Here is a 19,581-nt window from a genome sequence, read left to right as displayed (position 1 = left end):
AGAGGTACAAAACAACCAAAAAAATTTGAACAAAATGGCAATAGTAAGCCCTTATTTATCAATAATTACTTTAAATATAAATGTATTATACTTTCTAATCAAAATACATAAAGTAGCTGAATGGATTAAAAAAACAACAATATCCAACTAAATGCTAGTTACAGGAGACTCACTTCAGACTTAAGGACACCTATAAGCATTCAGCTGTGAAAAGAAGGGAAAAAAAATAAGGAAAGAATGGGAAAAAAGGTAAACTATGAAATGGTAACAAAGAGAGTAGGGATAGTTATACTTAGACAAAAAAAAAGCCTTAAAACAAAAATTATCACAAGAGACAAAAAGGTCATTACATAATGGTAATTATTAATCAACAGGATATAACCATTGTAAATATGTGTTCCTAATATTTGAGCATCTAATTATATGAAACAAATATTAATATAAATGAAGAAATATATAAACAGCAATAAAATAATAGCAGAGGACTTCAATACACCAGTTTCAACAATGTATAGATCATCCAGAACATCAATACAGACACGTTGGACTTGAGCTAAGCATTAAACCACTGTACTTAATAGATATATACAGACATTCAATCTAACAGCACTAGTATATGCATTCTTCTCAAGTGCACACAGAACATTTTCCAGGACAGATCATATGTTAGATCTCAAAACACATCTTAAAAATTTAAACAGACTGATATTGTATCAAATATTTTTTTCCAACAACAATGTCATAAAATAAAAATTAGTAACACAAGTAAAACTGAAAGGTTCACAAATACTTGGAACTTAACATACTTCTGAAAGAACAATGATTCAAAGAAGAAATTTTAAAAATAAATCAAATATATCTTGAGACAAACAAAGAAATGGAAGCACAGCATACTAAAACTTAAGTGATGCAGCAAAATCAGTTCTAATAACTTGTGGTGAGCACTAGTTTTGTATGTAAGTGATGAATCACTGAATTTTACTTTGAAGCCAATATTGCACTGGATGTTAACTAAAATTTAATTTAAAATGCAAAATAAAATAATTATAAGAAAATTTTATTAAGAAAAAACTCAAACAACCTAACTTACACAACTTAAAAAATTAGAAAATGGAGAACAAGCTAAGCCCAAAGTTTGAAGAAGGAAACAATTAAAAAAAAATCAGAGCAGATATAAAAATAATAAAGACTAGAAAAATAGAAAAATAAACTAAATTTAGAGTAGATTTTTTGAAAGATAAACAAAATTGATAAAGCTGTAGCTAGATTAACAAAAAAAAGGAAAGAAGATTAAATAATATCAGAAATGTAAGAGGAAACATTATACTTGATACAACTGGAATAAAAAAGATTATAAAGGTTATTATGAATAATTATATGCCAAAAAATTATACAACATAGAAGAAATGGATAAATTCCTGGAAACATATAACATACTGAAGTTGAATCATAAGAAAGTTACAGTTTTCACAGAAAGGAACTTATAGGCCAATATCTCTGAGAAACATAGATGAAAAAATCATCAACAAAATATTAGTAAGCCAAATTCAACAATACATTGAAAAGATCATACACACTGATCAAATGAAATTTATCCCTGGAATTGTTCAAGACAGGCAAGTCGATAAAGTTGAAAGAAAGTGACATTAACAGAATAAAATATAAAAATCATATGATTAACTCAGATTGTAGGAATAAAAGGTACAGCATAGGGAATATAGTCAGTGGTATTGTAATGTTGCATGGTGAGAGATGCTTGCTACACTTTTGAGCATAGCACAACATATTGAGTTGAATTATTACATTGTATAGCTGAAATTAATGCAACATTGTGTATCAGTTATACTAAAATCATGATTATCTCAATAGATGCAGAAAAAACATTGCACAAAATTCAATATCATTTCATTACAAATACTCTCAAAAATGAAAAGCTAGTTGAAAGCTTTTCCTATTAGAGCAGAAACAAGACAAGGATGCCTACTTTTTTTCAGTTCTATTCAACATTATACTTGAAGTTCTAGCTAGAGCAATTAAGAAAAAAAGAAAAGCTATAAAAGGAATCCAAATCAGAAATGAAGAAGTAAAATTGTCTTTGTTTGCAGATGACATGATTTTTTACATAGTAAATCCTAAAGACTTTACTAAAAATTGTTAAAACTAAAAAATAAATTCAGTAATTTGCAGGATTCAAAATCAACACACAAAAATAAGTTGCATTTCTATACATCAAGAGTGAATTATATGAAAAATAAATTAAGAAAGCAATCTTCTTTAACATAGAATCAAAACAAATAAAGTACTTATAAATAAATTTAACCAAGAAGGTGAAAAAAATTGACGAAGACACAAAAAGTTGAAGAGATAGCCTGTGTTCACCGATTGGAAGAATAATTATTGTTAAAATGTCCATACTACTTAAAGCTATCTAAAGATTCAATGCAATCTTTATAAAAATTCGAATAGCATTTTTCACAATAGAAAGAACAATCTTAAAATTTGTACAGAACCATAAGAGACCCAGAATAGACAATGCAATCTTGAGAAAGAAGAACAAAACAGAAACCAATCTGCTCTCTGCTTTCAACTTACATTAGAAAGCTATAGCAATTAAAACAATGTGGTACCAACATAAGAACAAACAACCTGAAGGAACAGGATAAATAACTCAGGAATAAACAAACCTAAGCATATTTAGTCAACTAATTTTCAACAAAGACACCAAAAATACACAATGAGGAAAGGATGGTCTCTTCAGTAAAATATGTTAGGAAAACTGGTAATCCATATAAAGAAGAATAAAATTAGACTTACACTGTACACACAAATCAACTCAAAATAAAGACCTAAACATAAACCATAAAACACCTGGAAGAAAATATAGGAAAAAAGCTACTTGTCACTGGTCTTGGCAATGATTCTTTGTATTTGACACCAAAAAACACAGGCAACAACAGCAAAAATAAACAAATGGAATGGGACTACATCAAACTGAAAAACACCTGCACAGCCAAGAAAGCAATCAGTGAAATTAAAGGGCAATCTGTGGAAGGGAGAAACTATTGGCAAACCACACAACTGATAAAAGTATATAATATCAAAAATATATAAGGAATTTATACAAATCAATCCTTATAAAACAAATAATTAAAAAATGGACAAAGGACATGAATGGACAGTTTTGCAAAAAAGACATTCAAATGGCCAACAGATATGATGAAATGCTCAGCATCAATCATCAGAGAAATGCAAATCAAAACCAAAATGAGATATCGTATCATACCAGTTAGGATGACTATAATACAAATTCAAATAATAGGTTTTAGTGAGTATGTGGAAAAAAGGGAACACTTGTACACTGTTGGTGAGAATATAAATTGGTACAGCCATTATGGAAAACAGTATGGAGGTTACTCAAAAAAGCTTAAACTAGAACAACTATATTCCCATTTTAGTTTTATATACAAAGGAGATGATATCACTGTATTGAAAAGCTATGTGCATTCCTATGTTTATCACAGCATTATTCACAGTAGCCACAATATAGAAACAATCTAAGTGTTCATTGATGAATGAATGGGTGAAGAAAGTGTGAGTATATATATATATATACATACATATATACTTGTGTGTAATTTACCCTTTAAAACAATATAATTATGCCATTTGAAAAAGTGATAAACCTATAAGACATCATGCTAAGCAAAATAAGACAAACACAGAAAGACAAACACTTTATGATCTCACTTATATGTGTAATCTAAAGAAAAAAAAAAACAAAGCAAACAAAAACCATCCTAGACTCCTGTGTTCTCCTTTAGGATTTTAATGGTTTCATGTCTCACATTTAGGTCTTTAATCCATTTTGAATTTATTTTTGTGCGCAGTGTAATAAAGTTGCCCAGTTTTTCCAACACCATTTATTGAAGAGAATCTCTTTCCCCCATTGTATATTCTTGCCTCCTTTGTCATAGATTAATTGACCAATTACAGGTTTATTACTGAGTTCTCTCTTTTATTCCATTGATCTACATATCTGTTTTCTGTCTTTACTATAGCTTTATAGTATAGCATGAAATCAGGGTGCATACTTCCAGCTTTGTTTTCTCTCAAGATTGCTGTGGCTATTCATGGTCTTTTGTGGTTTCATACAAATTTTAGGATTCTTTGTTCTAGAGCTGTGAAAAATGCCATCAGTATTTTGATGGTGATTTCACTGAAAATGTAGATTGCTTTGAGTAGTATCAACATTTTAACAATATTAATTCCCCTAATCCATAAGCACAGTATATCTTTCCATTTATTTGTGCTGTCTTCAATGTCTTTCATCAATGTCTTAACAGTTTTCAGAGTAACAGGTCTTTCACTTACTTGGTTAAATTTATCCCCAGACATTTTATTCTTTTTGCTGCAGTTGTAAACTTGGTTGTTTTCTTAATTTCTCTTTTTGATAGTTTGTTATTAGTGTATAGGAACACAATTGATTTCTGTATGTTAATTTGTATCCTACAACTTTACTGAATTCATTTATAAGTTCTCATAGTTTTTTGGTGGAGTCTTCAGGGTTTTCTATATAAAGGATCATGTAATCTGTAAATAATAAGTTTTACTTCTTCCTATCTAACATGGATGCTTTTTATTCCTTTTCTTGCCTAATTGCTGAGACTAGGACTTCCAAAAACATATTGTGTAAAAGTGGAAAGAGTGGGCTTCCTTGTCTTGTTCCTGATCTTAGAGAAAAAGCTTTTAGGTATTTACCATTGAGTATGATGTTAGTTGTAGACTTGTCATATAGGGCCTTTATCATGTTAAGGTACATTCCTTCTATACTTATTTGTTGAAAGTTTTAAAATGATAAATGGATGTTGAATTTATTTTCAAGTGAACATGGAACATTTAAATGATATGTTAAGCCATAAAACATTAAGTCTCAATAAATTCAACAAGATTGAAATCATATCAAGTGTCTTTTCCAACTGCAATGGTATAAAACTATAAGTCAATTCCAAAAAGAAAACTGGAAAAAAACCCACAAACATGTGGAGACTAAACATCATGTTACTAAAACAATTACTAAACAATTAATGAAAAGATCAAAGAGGAAATCAAAACATATATTAAAACAAATTAAAATGTAAACACAACTTTCCAAATTCTGTGGGCACAACAAAAACAGACCTAAGAAGGAAGTTCATACCAATCAACACAGGCTTACATCAAAAAACAAGAAAAATCCAAAATAAAAGATCCAACTTTACACCTGAAGGATCTAGAAAAAGCAGAAAAAATAAAACCGAAATTAGTAGAAGGAAGGAAATAATAAAGATCATAATTGAAATAGAGACTAAAAAAATAGAGATCAATAAAACTAAAATCTGATTCTTTGAAAAAATTAACAACATTGATAAATCTCTAAGGAGACTCATTAAGAAAAAAATGAGAGAAGGCCAAAATAAATCAGAAATGAAAAGGAGAAGTTACAACTGATACCACAGAAAGACAAAGGATCATAAGAGACTACTGAAACAATTATACACCAACAAATAAGAAAACATAGAAAAAATGGATGCCTACCAAGGCTGGATCATGAAGAAATAGATAATCTAAATAGACCAGCTACAAGTAATAAAATTGAATCATTAATTTAAAAAATTTACCCCAAAATTTCAGGACCAGATGGCTTCACAGGTTAATTATATCAAACATTTAAATGTTTATTTATTTTCAGAGAGAGAGAGAGAGAGAGAATGCATGAGCAGGGGTGGGGCAGAGAGGGAGAGAGAGAATCCCAGGTAGGCCCTGCACTGTCAGCACAGAGCCCCACACAGAGCTCAATCTCATGAACCCTGAGATTATGACCTTATCCAAAATCAAAAGTCGGATGCTTAACTGACTGAGCCACCCAGATGCCCCTTTATCAAACATTTAAAGAAGAGTTAGTTCCTATCCTTATCAGATTATTAAAGAAATTGAGGAGGAAGAAACACTTCCACTCTCATTTTTTGAGGCCAGCATTTCCCTGATACAAAACCCAGTCAAGAACACTACAAAAAAAAAAGAAAGTTACAGGGCAATATCCTTGATGAACATAAATACAAAAATCTTCAAAAAATATTAAAAAAGCAAATGTAACAGTACATTAAAAGGACTATGCACCATGATCAAGTGGGATTTGTTCTAGGGATGCAAATGATTTAACATTCACAAATCAGTTAACATGATATGCCATATTAATAAAACGAGGGTAAAAATTATATGATTATCCCAATAGATACAAAAAAAGTGGTTTGGTTTTTTTTGTTTGTCCAAGGCCCAAAAGAGAACCATGTATAATCAGAAAACTAATGTTGTTTAATGATGTTTGTGTTACAAACTATGAAAGCATCCATATACCCATCTTTCCAACCATTTATTGAACCCCTACTACATGTTGCACATTTAGACCTGGAATATTTACCATATATTTTTTATTTCATTTTTCTGCTGAAACAAATATTTTCTTTTTCAGTGATGAATTATTCAAATTTACCTACCACTTTCTTATCTTCAGTATGAAATTTTAGTGAAGTATAATGAGTTTTACTAAACTTGCCTTTAAATTTTCACTTGAAAATTTTCACTGAAAAGGATTCAAAAAGGTAACCTTCCAGCTCAATACAGTGAAATCTTGTTAATATTTGCTCTATTAATTTAAATGTGTCTCTTTTTTTCCTGTGAACAAATGAAACAATAATTGGCAGTAAATTAGGTGAATACCACAAATCTGGGAGGACCCAATAGACATATGGAGTACAAAACCAGGATGTACCAAAAAAGTCTCAGCAGTTTTAAGCAATAGCTAATTCTAACAAAATAAAATGTATTCAAGGCCTATGTAAAATATCTTACATGGGCCCAAAAATCTTTCAAAAAATGAGAGATGTTAACTAAAAGCAGCATATGTGAAACTGGAAGGGAGACAGATGGGACAAAGATTGTTCATCTACATTTTAAGAGAGATAACCAGTTGGAGTTTCTCGTTCTTTTTTTTTTTTTTAATTTATTTTAGCCATTCTGATAGATGTGAAGTGATATTTTAGTTTTGATTTGACTTTTCCTGATGATGAGTGCTGTTGAGCATCCTTTCATATGTCCTTGGCCTTCTGTATATCTTCTTTGGAGAAATGTCTACTCATGTCTGCTGCCCATTTTTAATTGGATTATTTGTTTTTTGGGTGTTGAATTTTATAAATTCTTTATATATTTTGGATACTAACCCTTTATTACATATGCCATTTGCAAATATTTTCTCCTATTCAGTATGTTGTTTTTAGTTTTGTTGATTATTTCCTTTATTGTGCATAAGTTTTTATTTTAATGTAGTTCCAGTAGTTTATTTTTTGCTTTTTTTCCTCTTGACATGTTTGAGAAAAAAAATCTCAGAGACATATCTAGACAGAAGTCGCTACGGTTGATGTCAAAGAAGTTACTGCTAGTGCTCTCTTCTAGGATTTTTGTGGTTTCGGGTCTCATATTAGGTTTTAAATCCATTTGAAGTTTATTTTTGTGTATAGTGTAGGAAAGTGGTCCAGTTTCATTCTTTTGTATGTTGCTCTCTAGTCTAACTTGCTCAAAATATAGGGTACACTTGGGAATAGTTGGTTACCAGCTACAAAATATCTTTTAGTGTCAGATTATTGGGTCTTTAAAAGACCAAAGAGTTTGAACTTTAATCATAAAGTTGGTGAGAATTCTTTGACATTTTAAACTTTCTAAGCTTTTAAAAAAATAACATGCATATAATAAATATAACCAGTAAAAAGAAAATTTATGGCAAATATTTGACACCCAAGGCTGCCAGTTTCCTTTCCATACTTATTCAAAAATATATTTAATATCACCTCCTATTTAAAATATAAATGGTTGCATACTCTATACTCTGCTATGCACATTATTATTATTTTACTTACAATGTCTTGAAAATTATTCCATATAATTACATATAAAATCATTTCTTTCATTTTCATGACGGCATGGCATTTTATTGTTATAGATATATCATACTTTATTTATTAATTTATTTTATTTTTTCTATTTTCAACAAATTTTATTGCATCTGAATTTCATATGCACAAAAATATTACATGCTTAAACATGTTGTTCAAATAGAAATTTCTTTCAGTTCTTGAGGCCACCTTCCTTCAAAGGCAAATAAATAAACAAATAATATGTTATGTAGAGCATACATAGAAAATTTTCTTTCACAAGAATAAAAATATTTGTACATTTTGTACTTAGTGTAGTTCAGCAATCCATTTTATGTTAACAAATTTAGTTAACTGATAGGAGTTACAGTACATATACAAAAGAACTCAATAGAAGGCAGATATTTTAACTCGTAAGAATATGTGTGATTTAATTTTTTCTTATATTTTTTAAGAAGATACTCCATTTGTGAATTCAAGTTTGGTTGGCCCGTTTTTAAGACTTTTTGCTATGTATTTTGAATACCTCCATTTTCTTCTTTTTATAGAGCCTTTGAGCTTCTTCTTTCTTGTTTTCTCAAGTTCTTGCTTCTTAGCACACTCTGCTTGTGCTTGTTCATATTCTTCATACAATTTTTGATTTGATGTTTTCTTTTTCTTTGGAATAGTAATGGAGTTTATTCTTATGCTACCTTGTTCTGCTGCTTAGCATTACAGTGTTCTTCATACAAAGCTTGGTCAATGCCATATATATATATTTTTTTTTTTTGGCAAAGTTTGATCAGCTGACAGAGGCTGTTCAACTTTTCTAGGTTGCTTCCTGAGTCTTTTCAGCTAAATAAAGATGTTTCAGATGACCAGGGTATCGATCTGTGGATTGGGATTCCTGTGAGGTTTGAGCCTTCTTTTCCCTCCATAGCAATTTCTTGAAATTTTGCTGAATCTTCAGTTTTATTCAGAATGCAAAGCCTTGTCCCTCATGAACTCTTCCCATGATGGCCTGCAGATGATTGGATTGCCCTGTCCTCTTCTTCACATTCTTATTCCTGAATCTTACCAGAGAAAATCCTTTGCTACATGTCCAAACATTCCCTGGTGGCCACCCTGCTGCTGGCCTCACTGATGCCATGGTGCACCAGCCAAGTCATACTTTATAATACTTAATCAGTAGTAGGGTGCCCTTGAAGAGTTTAGAATATGGATGGGTCTGTGTTTCAAAAAGTTTACTCTGGCTGGCAGGATTTGAGCATTGAGAGCTTGAAACAGGGAAGCCAATTGAGTGGATCAGTGAGAGAACATATGTGAAAGCATTTTTCAGCTGTAATGTGTTATATAAATCTGAGTTATTGTGTCCGAGCTAATGAAAGCCTTGATCTTAGGATTTCTGACTCCAAATCCTGGCCCTTCTTTCCACGTCATGTTATTTTGGCAACAACATCTATGTAGCTTTGCCATTTGTACTTGTGTTGACAATTAAGACTCTTAAAGTACTTCACCATTTTCTGAGGACTTGATATTAAGGACGTTTTGCTCTTTCCAACAACACCCTGGTGAGGGCAGGACTCAGCCCTGATTTATAACTGCTGAAGTGACAGTTAAATTTAGAAAGCAAAATCAGTTCATTGAGTAAGAAAACAAGTATAAAGCTGAGAAACAGTCCCTCATGGGGCCTAGCAGGAGGAAGTGAAAATCAGTAAAGGTAATAGTTAGAAAAGTAATAGTACAAGAGGTAACAGTAAACAAACACACAGACACATAGACACACACACACACACACACACACACACACACACACAAATGTGTTAGAGAATCATGGCACACAATTAATCTTTTGTGCATAGCACCTTATAGTTTACAAAGTGCTTTCCATTTTAACCTCAAATTCAGCTTCAGAAAACCAGATAACGTTTTCTTACCCTTTTTCTCAAAATGTAATAGGGAAAGTGAATATGGGAATGAGCTAGGGAATTATTTATAATGCCTCTGTCATGTTATAGCATCTAAATTAGTGCATTGCAAGCATGAGCTCTTTGAATTATCCTTGTGAAATAGATACCATACCCTTGTTTTATAGAGAAGGACACTGAAAACTCAGTGTGGTTAAGTGACCTGCCTAGTGTCACACAGTTGAAACATGGCAGAACTGGGAGTCTGACTTCTGTCCCTCTGACTCTAGATCTAGAGCTCCATTCATTCCATGTACCATATCTGAAGCACTGAAAAGGGAAATCATAGAAAGTGAAAACACATTTAGATTGCTCACAGAAGTCCAAACTCAGTCTTGAAGAGAAAAAATAAGATGCCAAAGCCCCACACATAAAAGAGAGGTTCATAAGTCTCACATAGACCACAGATTAAATTTGACTTTGAACTTTGATATTTTGGAAAGCTGGAGTCTATTACATTGCTTGGTAGGTAAATAGCATGACTCAAGGGGTTGGGCAATTTCAGCCATACGATCTGAGAAGAGAAATACAAAGAAGATTCTACTAGATAATATGAAGTTTGGGGCTGTGATTTCTTCAACTTTATCATCTTCAAAGTTTACAGTGAATTGTCTGCTACATAGTAAGTACTCAATATAAATTGATTAAATTTGTCAAATATTTGGGTTCAACTGGAAGGTAGAAGAAGAATAATTTGAGTACTCTTTTTTCCCAGTGTCCCCTTTTCATTGATTTTGTAGGGAGTCAGTCGTTCTCAATATTTTCTCTATTCATATAATCTCTGTAATGTTCCCACTAAATTAATTAGCCATCTGTGCCTAAGTACTTTGCAGCTTGTACTACATTGGCTGTAGAAAAATTGTATAGCTAGCTTTTCTACTCTTAATGAAGAGTCCAGTGCCACAGAAAATTCAGTCAGCTAGAATGAAACTTCCAAACAAGCCCCAAGTGCCTTGGAGATATTCTAGGCACAAACCTTATTCCAAATTCAAACTTCATTCATTTCTCTTCTAGAAATGGAGGCGAATTTATGTAGGAATGAGCTTTATTGCTTGTGCCCAGGACATGCAAATATTTTAAGTAGCGGAAGTCATGGGATGTCCATTTTTCACCTCAGAAGACCAGATGAAACAAGAATGGAGTCTTGAGCAGCTAATTAACTGGAGGGAGAGGAGATGCTGCCTGTCTCAGACTGTCTCAGACCATGAAATGGGGGCACAATGACCTTAGGAAGGCTCTTATAAGGTTCTTTTAAACAAATCATTAATGAATGACTTAGTTATCTGCTGGGCATTGTGATAGTCACTCTGATGGGGAAGTAGGGATAAAAAAAATATGAAGAAACCACAAAACATATTTATAAAGGCAGAGAACAAATTGGTGGTTGCTAGAAGGGAGGGGAGTGATTATATGGGCAAAATAAATGAAGGGGATTAACAGGTACAAATTTACAGTCATAAAATATATGTCAAGGGTATGAAAAGTACAGCATAGGGAATATAGTCAATAATATTGTAACATCATTGTTTGCTTATAAATGCTAACTACACTTATGGTGGTGCACATTGTGTAATGTATAGAATTGTCAATTCACTATGTTGCACACCTGGAACTAATATAACATTGTATGCCAGCCATACTTCGGTTAAAAATGGGGAATTTAAGAAATAAAACAAATTAACAAAGGGAAACAAAGAGAGAGAGGGGAAACCAAGAGACAGACTCTTAACTATAGAGAACAAACTGATGGTTACCAGAGGGGAGTAGATGGGAGGATGAGTTAAAGAGGTGATGGGGATTAAGGAAAGCACTTGTTGTGATGGGCACTGGATGTTATATGGAAGTGTTGAATCACTATGTTGTACACCTGAAACTATTATTACTCTGTATATTAACTAATTGGAATAATAAAAAAAAAAACTAAAGCAAATGAGATATGCCTCAGAGAGCTCACACCAGGAAAGGAGTAACTGAGAGTCAAATTCTGGCTGAGTCTAGGTAGATGGTGGTCAGCAAGAGCTTTAAGGGCTTCCTATAGGAAGTGGGTTTTGAGCTCGGTCTTGAAGATGCTTAACAATTTGGGGAAATAACTGCAAGGAATGGTGGAAGCAGAGTTGCTGAGGTGACAGTGAGTGTAATTCACTCCAGATGGTAGCAACTAAGCTAAAGGGGCCTGGTGAGTAGAAAAAATAGTTGCTTACAGAAGGCTGGCTTGGTTGTAACTGTCCCCTTTGAGCAAAGAGCACCCTTGAACAAAAGATGAGATCCTAAGAGATGCCATGAGGAAGAGAACTCTGCTTTACAAACCAGATAAAATATAAGCTCTACAATCACACTAATCCTAGAAAGGCAGAGACAACTTAGCCAAGTCTCTTCTTTTGGCAAGTGAGAAAACTGAGAGGGAAAAGGAATTGCACAAGTCAACACAACAACTCTGAAGCAGAGCCACCACTAGAACCCAAGCCTTCTGAGTACACTTTCAGGTTTAGAGATTCTATGAATAAAAATTTGTGAAAAGCATAATATTGTCAAAGACTACTTATGGAAATCATCTAACAGAGTGCATGGCATATGGCAACTATTAAATAGAGTGAGAACGTAGTATAGTGCTTAAAAGCACACATCCCAAAGCCAAATTGCTTGTATTTGAACCCAGGCTCTGCCACTTCCTATCTGTGATTCTGGGCTCTTGTATCTCAGTTTTGATGGTTATCATGAGGATTAAATTATTATTTACTATCTGTAAGGTGCTTAGAAAAGTTCCTGAAACAAAGTTGTTATGTAAATATCTGATGATAAATAAAGTTTTAAAGTTCCTTTTCCCTTTCCACTATCGCTGCTACTCAGGGGATGATTTCAGAGGGAAAGCACAAAGCAGTTTTACCTCATCTCTATTTCCTATGGCTATGTTTAATTCTCCATCTTCTAAAAACGGAAACATAGATCCTCAGAGTATTGGAGCTGGAGGAGCCCTTAAGAACCCTTGCAGGCTCTGTTTGGTTCAGAGAAGGGATAGGTGGTATTAAATAAGCTCAAGACAATGTGCTTTGTGTTAAAATGTCCAAGGTTCCAGGATGGGAGGGAAGATGGCTGTGTAGGAGGACGCTGGGCTCACGGTGCGTCCTGCTGATCACTTAGATTCCACCTACACCTGCCTAAATAACCCAGAAAACTGCCAGAGGATTAGCAGAACGGAGTCTCCGGAGCCAAGCGCAGACGAGAAGCCCACGGAAGAGGGTAGGAAGGGCGGCGAGGCGGTGCGCACAGCATGGACTGGCGGGAGGGAGCCAGGACGGAGGGGCGGCTCGCCAGCCAAGCAGAGCCCCCCGAGTCTGGCTTGCAAAAGCGGAGGGGCCTGACGGACTGTGTTCTGACAGCAAGCGTGACTTAGCGTCTGGGAGGTCACAAGTTAACAGCTCTGCTAGGAAAGCGGGAAGGCAGGAGGACAAAGGGAGGGAGAGCTGCTGAGCCCCCGGACGACAGAGCTCAGTTTGGTGGGGAATAAAGGCGCTCGCCAGCGCCATCTCCCCTGCCCATCCCCCAGCCAAAATCCCAAAGAGAACCAGTTCCTGCCAGGGAAATTGCTCCCTCCACGCAAACATCCAACTCTGCCCTTCTGCAGAGCCAAACCTCCGGCAGCGGATCTGACTCCCTCCTGCTGCCACAGGGCCCCTCCTGAAGTGGATCACCTAAGGAGAAGCGAGCTAAGCCTGCCCCTCCTGCCCCCGTGCACCTTGCCTACTCACCCCAGCTAATACGCCATATCCCCAGCATCACAAGCCTGGCAGTGTGCAAGTAGCCCAGACAGGCCACGCCACCCCACAGTGAATCCCGCCCCTAGGAGAGGGGAACAGAAGGCACACACCAGTCTGACTGTGGCCCCAGCGGTGGGCTGGGGGCAGACATCAGGTCTGACTGTGGCCCTGCCCCCAACTCCAGTTATACACCACAGCACAGGGGAAGTGCCCTGCAGGTCCTCACCACGCCAGGGACTATCCAAAATGACCAAGCAGAAGAATTCCCCTCAGAAGAATCTCCAGGAAATAACAACAGCTAATGAGCTGATCAAAAAGGATTTAAATAATATACCAGAAAGTGAATTTAGAATAATAGTCATAAAATTATTCGCTGGGCTTGAAAACAGTATACAGGACAGCAGAGAATCTCTTGCTACAGAGATCAAGGGACTAAGGAGCAGTCACGAGGAGCTGAAAAATGCTTTAAACGAAATGCATAACAAAATGGAAACCACCACGGCTCGGATTGAAGAGGCAGAGGAGAGAATAGGTGAACTAGAAGATAAAGTTATGGAAAAAGAGGAAGCTGAGAAAAAGAGAGATAAAACAATCCAGGAGTATGAGGGGAAAATTAGAGAACTAAGTGATACACTAAAAAGAAATAATATACGCATAATTGGTATCCCAGAGGAGGAAGAGAGAGGGAAAGGTGCTGAAGGGGTACTTGAAGAAATCATAGCTGAGAACTTCCCTGAACTGGGGAAGGAAAAAGGCATTGAAATCCAAGAGGCACAGAGAACTCCCTTCAGACGTAACTTGAATCGATCTTCTGCACGACATATCATAGTGAAGCTGGCAAAATACAAGGATAAAGAGAAAATTCTGGAAGCAGCAAGGAGTAAACGTGCCCTCACATATAAAGGGAGACCTATAAGACTCGTGACTGATCTCTCTTTTGAAACTTGGCAGGCCAGAAAGAACTGGCACGAGATTTTCAGGGTGCTAGACAGAAAAAATATACAGCCGAGAATCCTTTATCCAGCAAGTCTGTCATTTAGAATAGAAGGAGAGATAAAGATTTTCCCAAACAAACAAAAACTGAAGGAATTTGTCACCACTAAACCAGCCCTACAAGAGATCCTAAGGGGGATCCTGTGAAACAAAGTACCAGAGACATTACTACAAGCATAAAACATACAGACATCACAATGACTCTCAACCCGTATCTTTCTATAATAACACTGAATGTAAATGGATTAAATGCGCCAACCAAAAGACATAGGGTATCAGAATGGATAAAAAAACAAGACCCATCTATTTGCTGTCTACAAGAGACTCATTTTAGACCTGAGGATACCTTTAGATTGAGAGTGAGGGGATGGAGAACTATTTATCATGCGACTGGAAGCCAAAAGAAAGCTGGAGTAGCCATACTTATATCAGACAAACTAGACTTTAAATTAAAGGCTGTAACAAGAGATGAAGAAGGACATTATATAATAGTTACAGGGTCTATCCATCAGGAAGAGCTAACAATTATAAATGTCTATGCGCCGAATACCAGAGCCCCCAAATATATAAAAAAATTACTCAAAAACATAAGCAGCCTTATTGATAAGAATGTGGTAATTGCAGGGAACTTTAACACCCCACTTACAGAAATGGATAGATTATCTAGACACACAGTCAATAAAGAAACAAGGGCCCTGAATGAGACATTGGATCAGATGGACTTGACAGATCTATTTAGAACTCTGCATCCCAAAGCAACAGAATATACTTTCTTCTCGAGTGCACATGGAACATTCTCCAAGATAGATCATATACTGGGTCACAAAACAGCCCTTCATAAGTTTACAAGAATTGAAATTATACCATGCATACTTTCAGACCACAATGCTATGAAGCTTGAAATCAACCACAGGAAAAAGTCTGGAAAACCTCCAAAAGCATGGAGGTTAAAGAACATCCTACTAAAGGATGAGTGGGTCAACCAGGCAATTAGAGAAGAAATTAAAAAATATATGGAAACAAACGAAAATGAAAATACAACAATCCAAATGCTTTGGGACACAGCGAAGGCAGTCCTGAGAGGAAAATACATTGCAATCCAGGCCTATCTCAAGAAACAAGAAGAATCCCAAATACAAAATCTAACAGCACACCTAAAGGAACTAGAAGCAGAACAGCAAAGGCAGCCTAAACCCAGCAGAAGAAGAGAAATAATAAAGATCAGAGCAGAAATAAACAATATAGAATCTAAAAAAAACTGTAGAGCAGATCAACGAAACCAAGAGTTGGTTTTTTGAAAAAATAAACAAAATTGACAAACCTGTAGCCAGGCTTCTCAAAAAGAAAAGGGAGAGGACCCAAATAGATAAAATCATGAATGAAAATGGAATTATTACAACCAATCCCTCAGAGATACAAACAATTATCAGGGAATACTATGAAAAATTATATGCCAACAAATTGGACAACCTGGAAGAAATGGATAAATTCCTGAACACCCACACTCTTCCAAAACTCAATCAGGAGGAAATAGAAAGCTTGAACAGACCCATAACCAGCAAAAAGATTGAATCGGTTATCAAAAATCTCCCAACAAATAAGAGTCCAGGACCAGATGGCTTCCCAGGGGAGTTCTACCAGACGTTTAAAGCAGAGATAATACGGATCCTTCTCAAGCTATTCCAAGAAATAGAAAGGGAAGGAAAACTTCCAGACTCATTCTATGAAGCCAGTATTACTTTGATTCCTAAACCAGACAGAGACCCAGTAAGAAAAGAGAACTACAGGCCAATATCCCTGATGAATATGGATGCAAAAATGCTCAATAAGATACTAGCAAATCGAATTCAACGGCATATAAAAAGAATGATTCACCATGATCAAGTGGGATTCATTCCTGGGATGCAGGGCTGGTTCAACATTCACAAATCAATCTACGTGATACATCACATTAACAAAAGTAAAGATAAGAACCATATGATCCTGTCAATCGATGAAGAAAAGGCCTTTGACAAAATGCAGCACCCTTTCTTAGTAAAAACCCTTGAGAAAGTCGGGATAGAAGGAACATACTTAAAGATCATAAAAGCCATTTATGAAAAGCCCACAGCTAACATCATCCTCAACGGGGAAAAACTGAGAGCTTTCTCCCTGAGATCAGGAACACGACAGGGATGCCCATTCTCACCGCTGCTGTTTAACATAGTGCTGGAAGTTCTAGCATCAGTAATCAGACAACAAAAGGAAATCAAAGTCATCAAAATTGGCAAAGATGGGGGCGCCTGGGTGGCGCAGTCGGTTAAGCATCCGACTTCAGCCAGGTCACGATCTCGCGGTCCGTGGGTTCGAGCCCCGTGTCGGGCTCTGGGCTGATGGCTCAGAGCCTGGAGCCTGTTTCTGATTCTGTGTCTCCCTCTCTCTCTGCCCCTCCCTTGTTCATGCTCTGTCTCTCTCTGTCCCAAAAATAAATAAACGTTGAAAAAAAAAATTAAAAAAAAATTAAAAAAAATTGGCAAAGATGAATTCAAGCTTTCGCTTTTTGCAGATGACATGATATTATACATGGAAAATCCGATAGACTCCACCAAAAGTCTGCTAGAACTGATAAATGAATTCAGCAAAGTTGCAGGATACAAAATCAATGTACAGAAATCAGTTGCATTCTTATACACTAACAATGAAGCAACAGAAAGACAAATAAAGAAACTGATCCCATTCACAATTGCACCAAGAAGCATAAAATACCTAGGAATAAATCTAACCAAAGATGTAAAAGATCTGTATGCTGAAAACTAGAGAAAGCTTATGAAGGTAAGTGAAGAAGATTTAAAGAAATGGAAAGACATTCCCTGCTCATGGATTGGAAGAATAAATATTGTCAAAATGTCAATACTACCCAAAGCTATCTACACATTCAATGCAATCCCAATCAAAATTGCAGCAGCATTCTTCTCGAAACTAGAACAAGCAATCCTAAAATTCATATGGAACCACAAAAGGCCCCGAATAGCCAAAGTAATTTTGAAGAAGACCAAAGCAGGAGGCATCACAATCCCAGACTTTAGCCTCTACTACAAAGCTGTCATCATCAAGACAGCATGGTATTGGCACAAAAACAGACACATAGACCAATGGAATAGAATAGAAACCCCAGAACTAGAGCCACAAACGTATGGCCAACTCATCTTTGACAAAGCAGGAAAGAACATCCAATGGAAAAAAGACAGCCTCTTTAACAAATGGTGCTGGGAGAACTGGGCAGCAACATGCAGAAGGTTGAAACTAGATCACTTTCTCACACCATTCACAAAAATAAACTCAAAATGGATAAAGGACCTGAATGTGAGACAGGAAACCATCAAAACCTTAGAAGAGAAAGCAGGAAAAGACCTCTCTGACCTCAGCCATAGCAATCTATTACTCGACACATCCCCAAAGGCAAGGGAATTAAAAGCAAAAGTGAATTACTGAGACCTTATGAAGATAAAAAGCTTCTGCACAGCAAAGGAAACAACCAACAAAACTAAAAGGCAACCAACGGAATGGGGAAAGATATTTGCAAATTACATATCGGACAAAGGGCTAGTGTCCAAAATCTATAAAGAGCTCACCAAACTCCACACCCGAAAAACAAATAACCCAGTGAAGAAATGGGCAGAAAACATGAATAGACACTTCTCTAAAGAAGACATCAGGATGGCCAACAGGCACATGAAAAGATGTTCAGCGTCGCTCCTTATCAGGGAAATATAAATCAAAACCACACTCAGGCATCACCTCACGCCAGTCAGAGTGGCCAAAATGAACAAATCAGGAGACTATAGATGCTGGAGAGGATGTGGAGAAATGGGAACCCTCTTGCACTGTTGGTGGGAATGCAAATTGGTGCAGCCGCTCTGGAAAGCAGTGTGGAGGTTCCTCAGAAAATTAAAAATAGACCTACCCTATGACCCAGCAATAGCACTGCTAGGAATTTATCCAAGGGATACAGGAGTACTGATGCATAGGGCCACTTGTACCCCAATGTTCATAGCAGCACTCTCAACAATAGCCAAATTATGGAAAGAGCCTAAATGTCCATCCACTGATGAATGGATAAAGAAATTGTGGTTTATATACACAATGGAATACTACGTGGCAATGAGAAAAAATGAAATATGGCCTTTTGTAGCAACGTGGATGGAACTGGAGAGTGTGATGCTAAGTGAAATAAGCCATACAGAGAAAGACAGGTACCATATGTTTTCACTCTTATGTGTATCCTAAGAAACTTAACAGGAACCCATGGGGGAGGGGAAGGAAAAAAAAAAAGAGGTTAGAGTGGGAGAGAGCCAAAGCATAAGAGACTGTTAAAAACTGAGAACAAACTGAGGGTTGATGGGGGGTGGGAGGGAGGAGAGGGTGGGTGATGGGTATTGAAGAGGGCATCTTTTGGGATGAGCACTGGGTGTTGTATGGAAACCAATTTGACAATAAATTTCATGTATAAAATAAAAAAAAAATTAAAAAAATAAAATGTCCAAGGTTCATGTTGTAGCGATTCTATGTTCTGTTACCTCTCTGTCTCTTGATTGCCTTATTTATAAAAGGGGGATAAAAATAATCCCTTTCATAGGGTGTGTGAGAATTAAATGATAGAATGTATATAATACAGCACTTAGCTCATGCCTACCCTATCAGAAGTACTTGGTAAATGGTAGCTGCATTATTTATTAACTGATATTATGTTCTTGGTTATAACAGTGACTTGGGTACAAAACTGATGCTCAAACAAATGGCTTTTAAATGTTTATCCTTAGGAATATCCCACAACACATAACCACACTTCCTCCCTGGTGATTCATTCCCCAGATGACTGAAAATGGGGAAGGGTCTTGTTAGTATTCAGTTACATAGTTATTGTGATGGTCCAATCTTAGAGGA

The 19,581-nt window shown here is 35.9% G+C and overlaps 1 pseudogene; it reads right to left on the bottom strand.

Moving 5' to 3' along the window:
* Positions 1–8,314: 8,314 nt before the first annotated feature.
* On the bottom strand, positions 8,315–9,093 carry LOC101085605 (annotated as a pseudogene).
* Positions 9,094–19,581: the final 10,488 nt, after the last annotated feature.

This window comes from Felis catus, chromosome X (genome assembly GCF_018350175.1).
Source record: "Felis catus isolate Fca126 chromosome X, F.catus_Fca126_mat1.0, whole genome shotgun sequence".
NCBI classification, from domain to species: Eukaryota; Metazoa; Chordata; class Mammalia; order Carnivora; family Felidae; genus Felis; species Felis catus.
The sequence above is the reverse complement of the archived record's forward strand: the minus strand, read 5'-3'. Positions and strand labels throughout refer to the sequence as shown.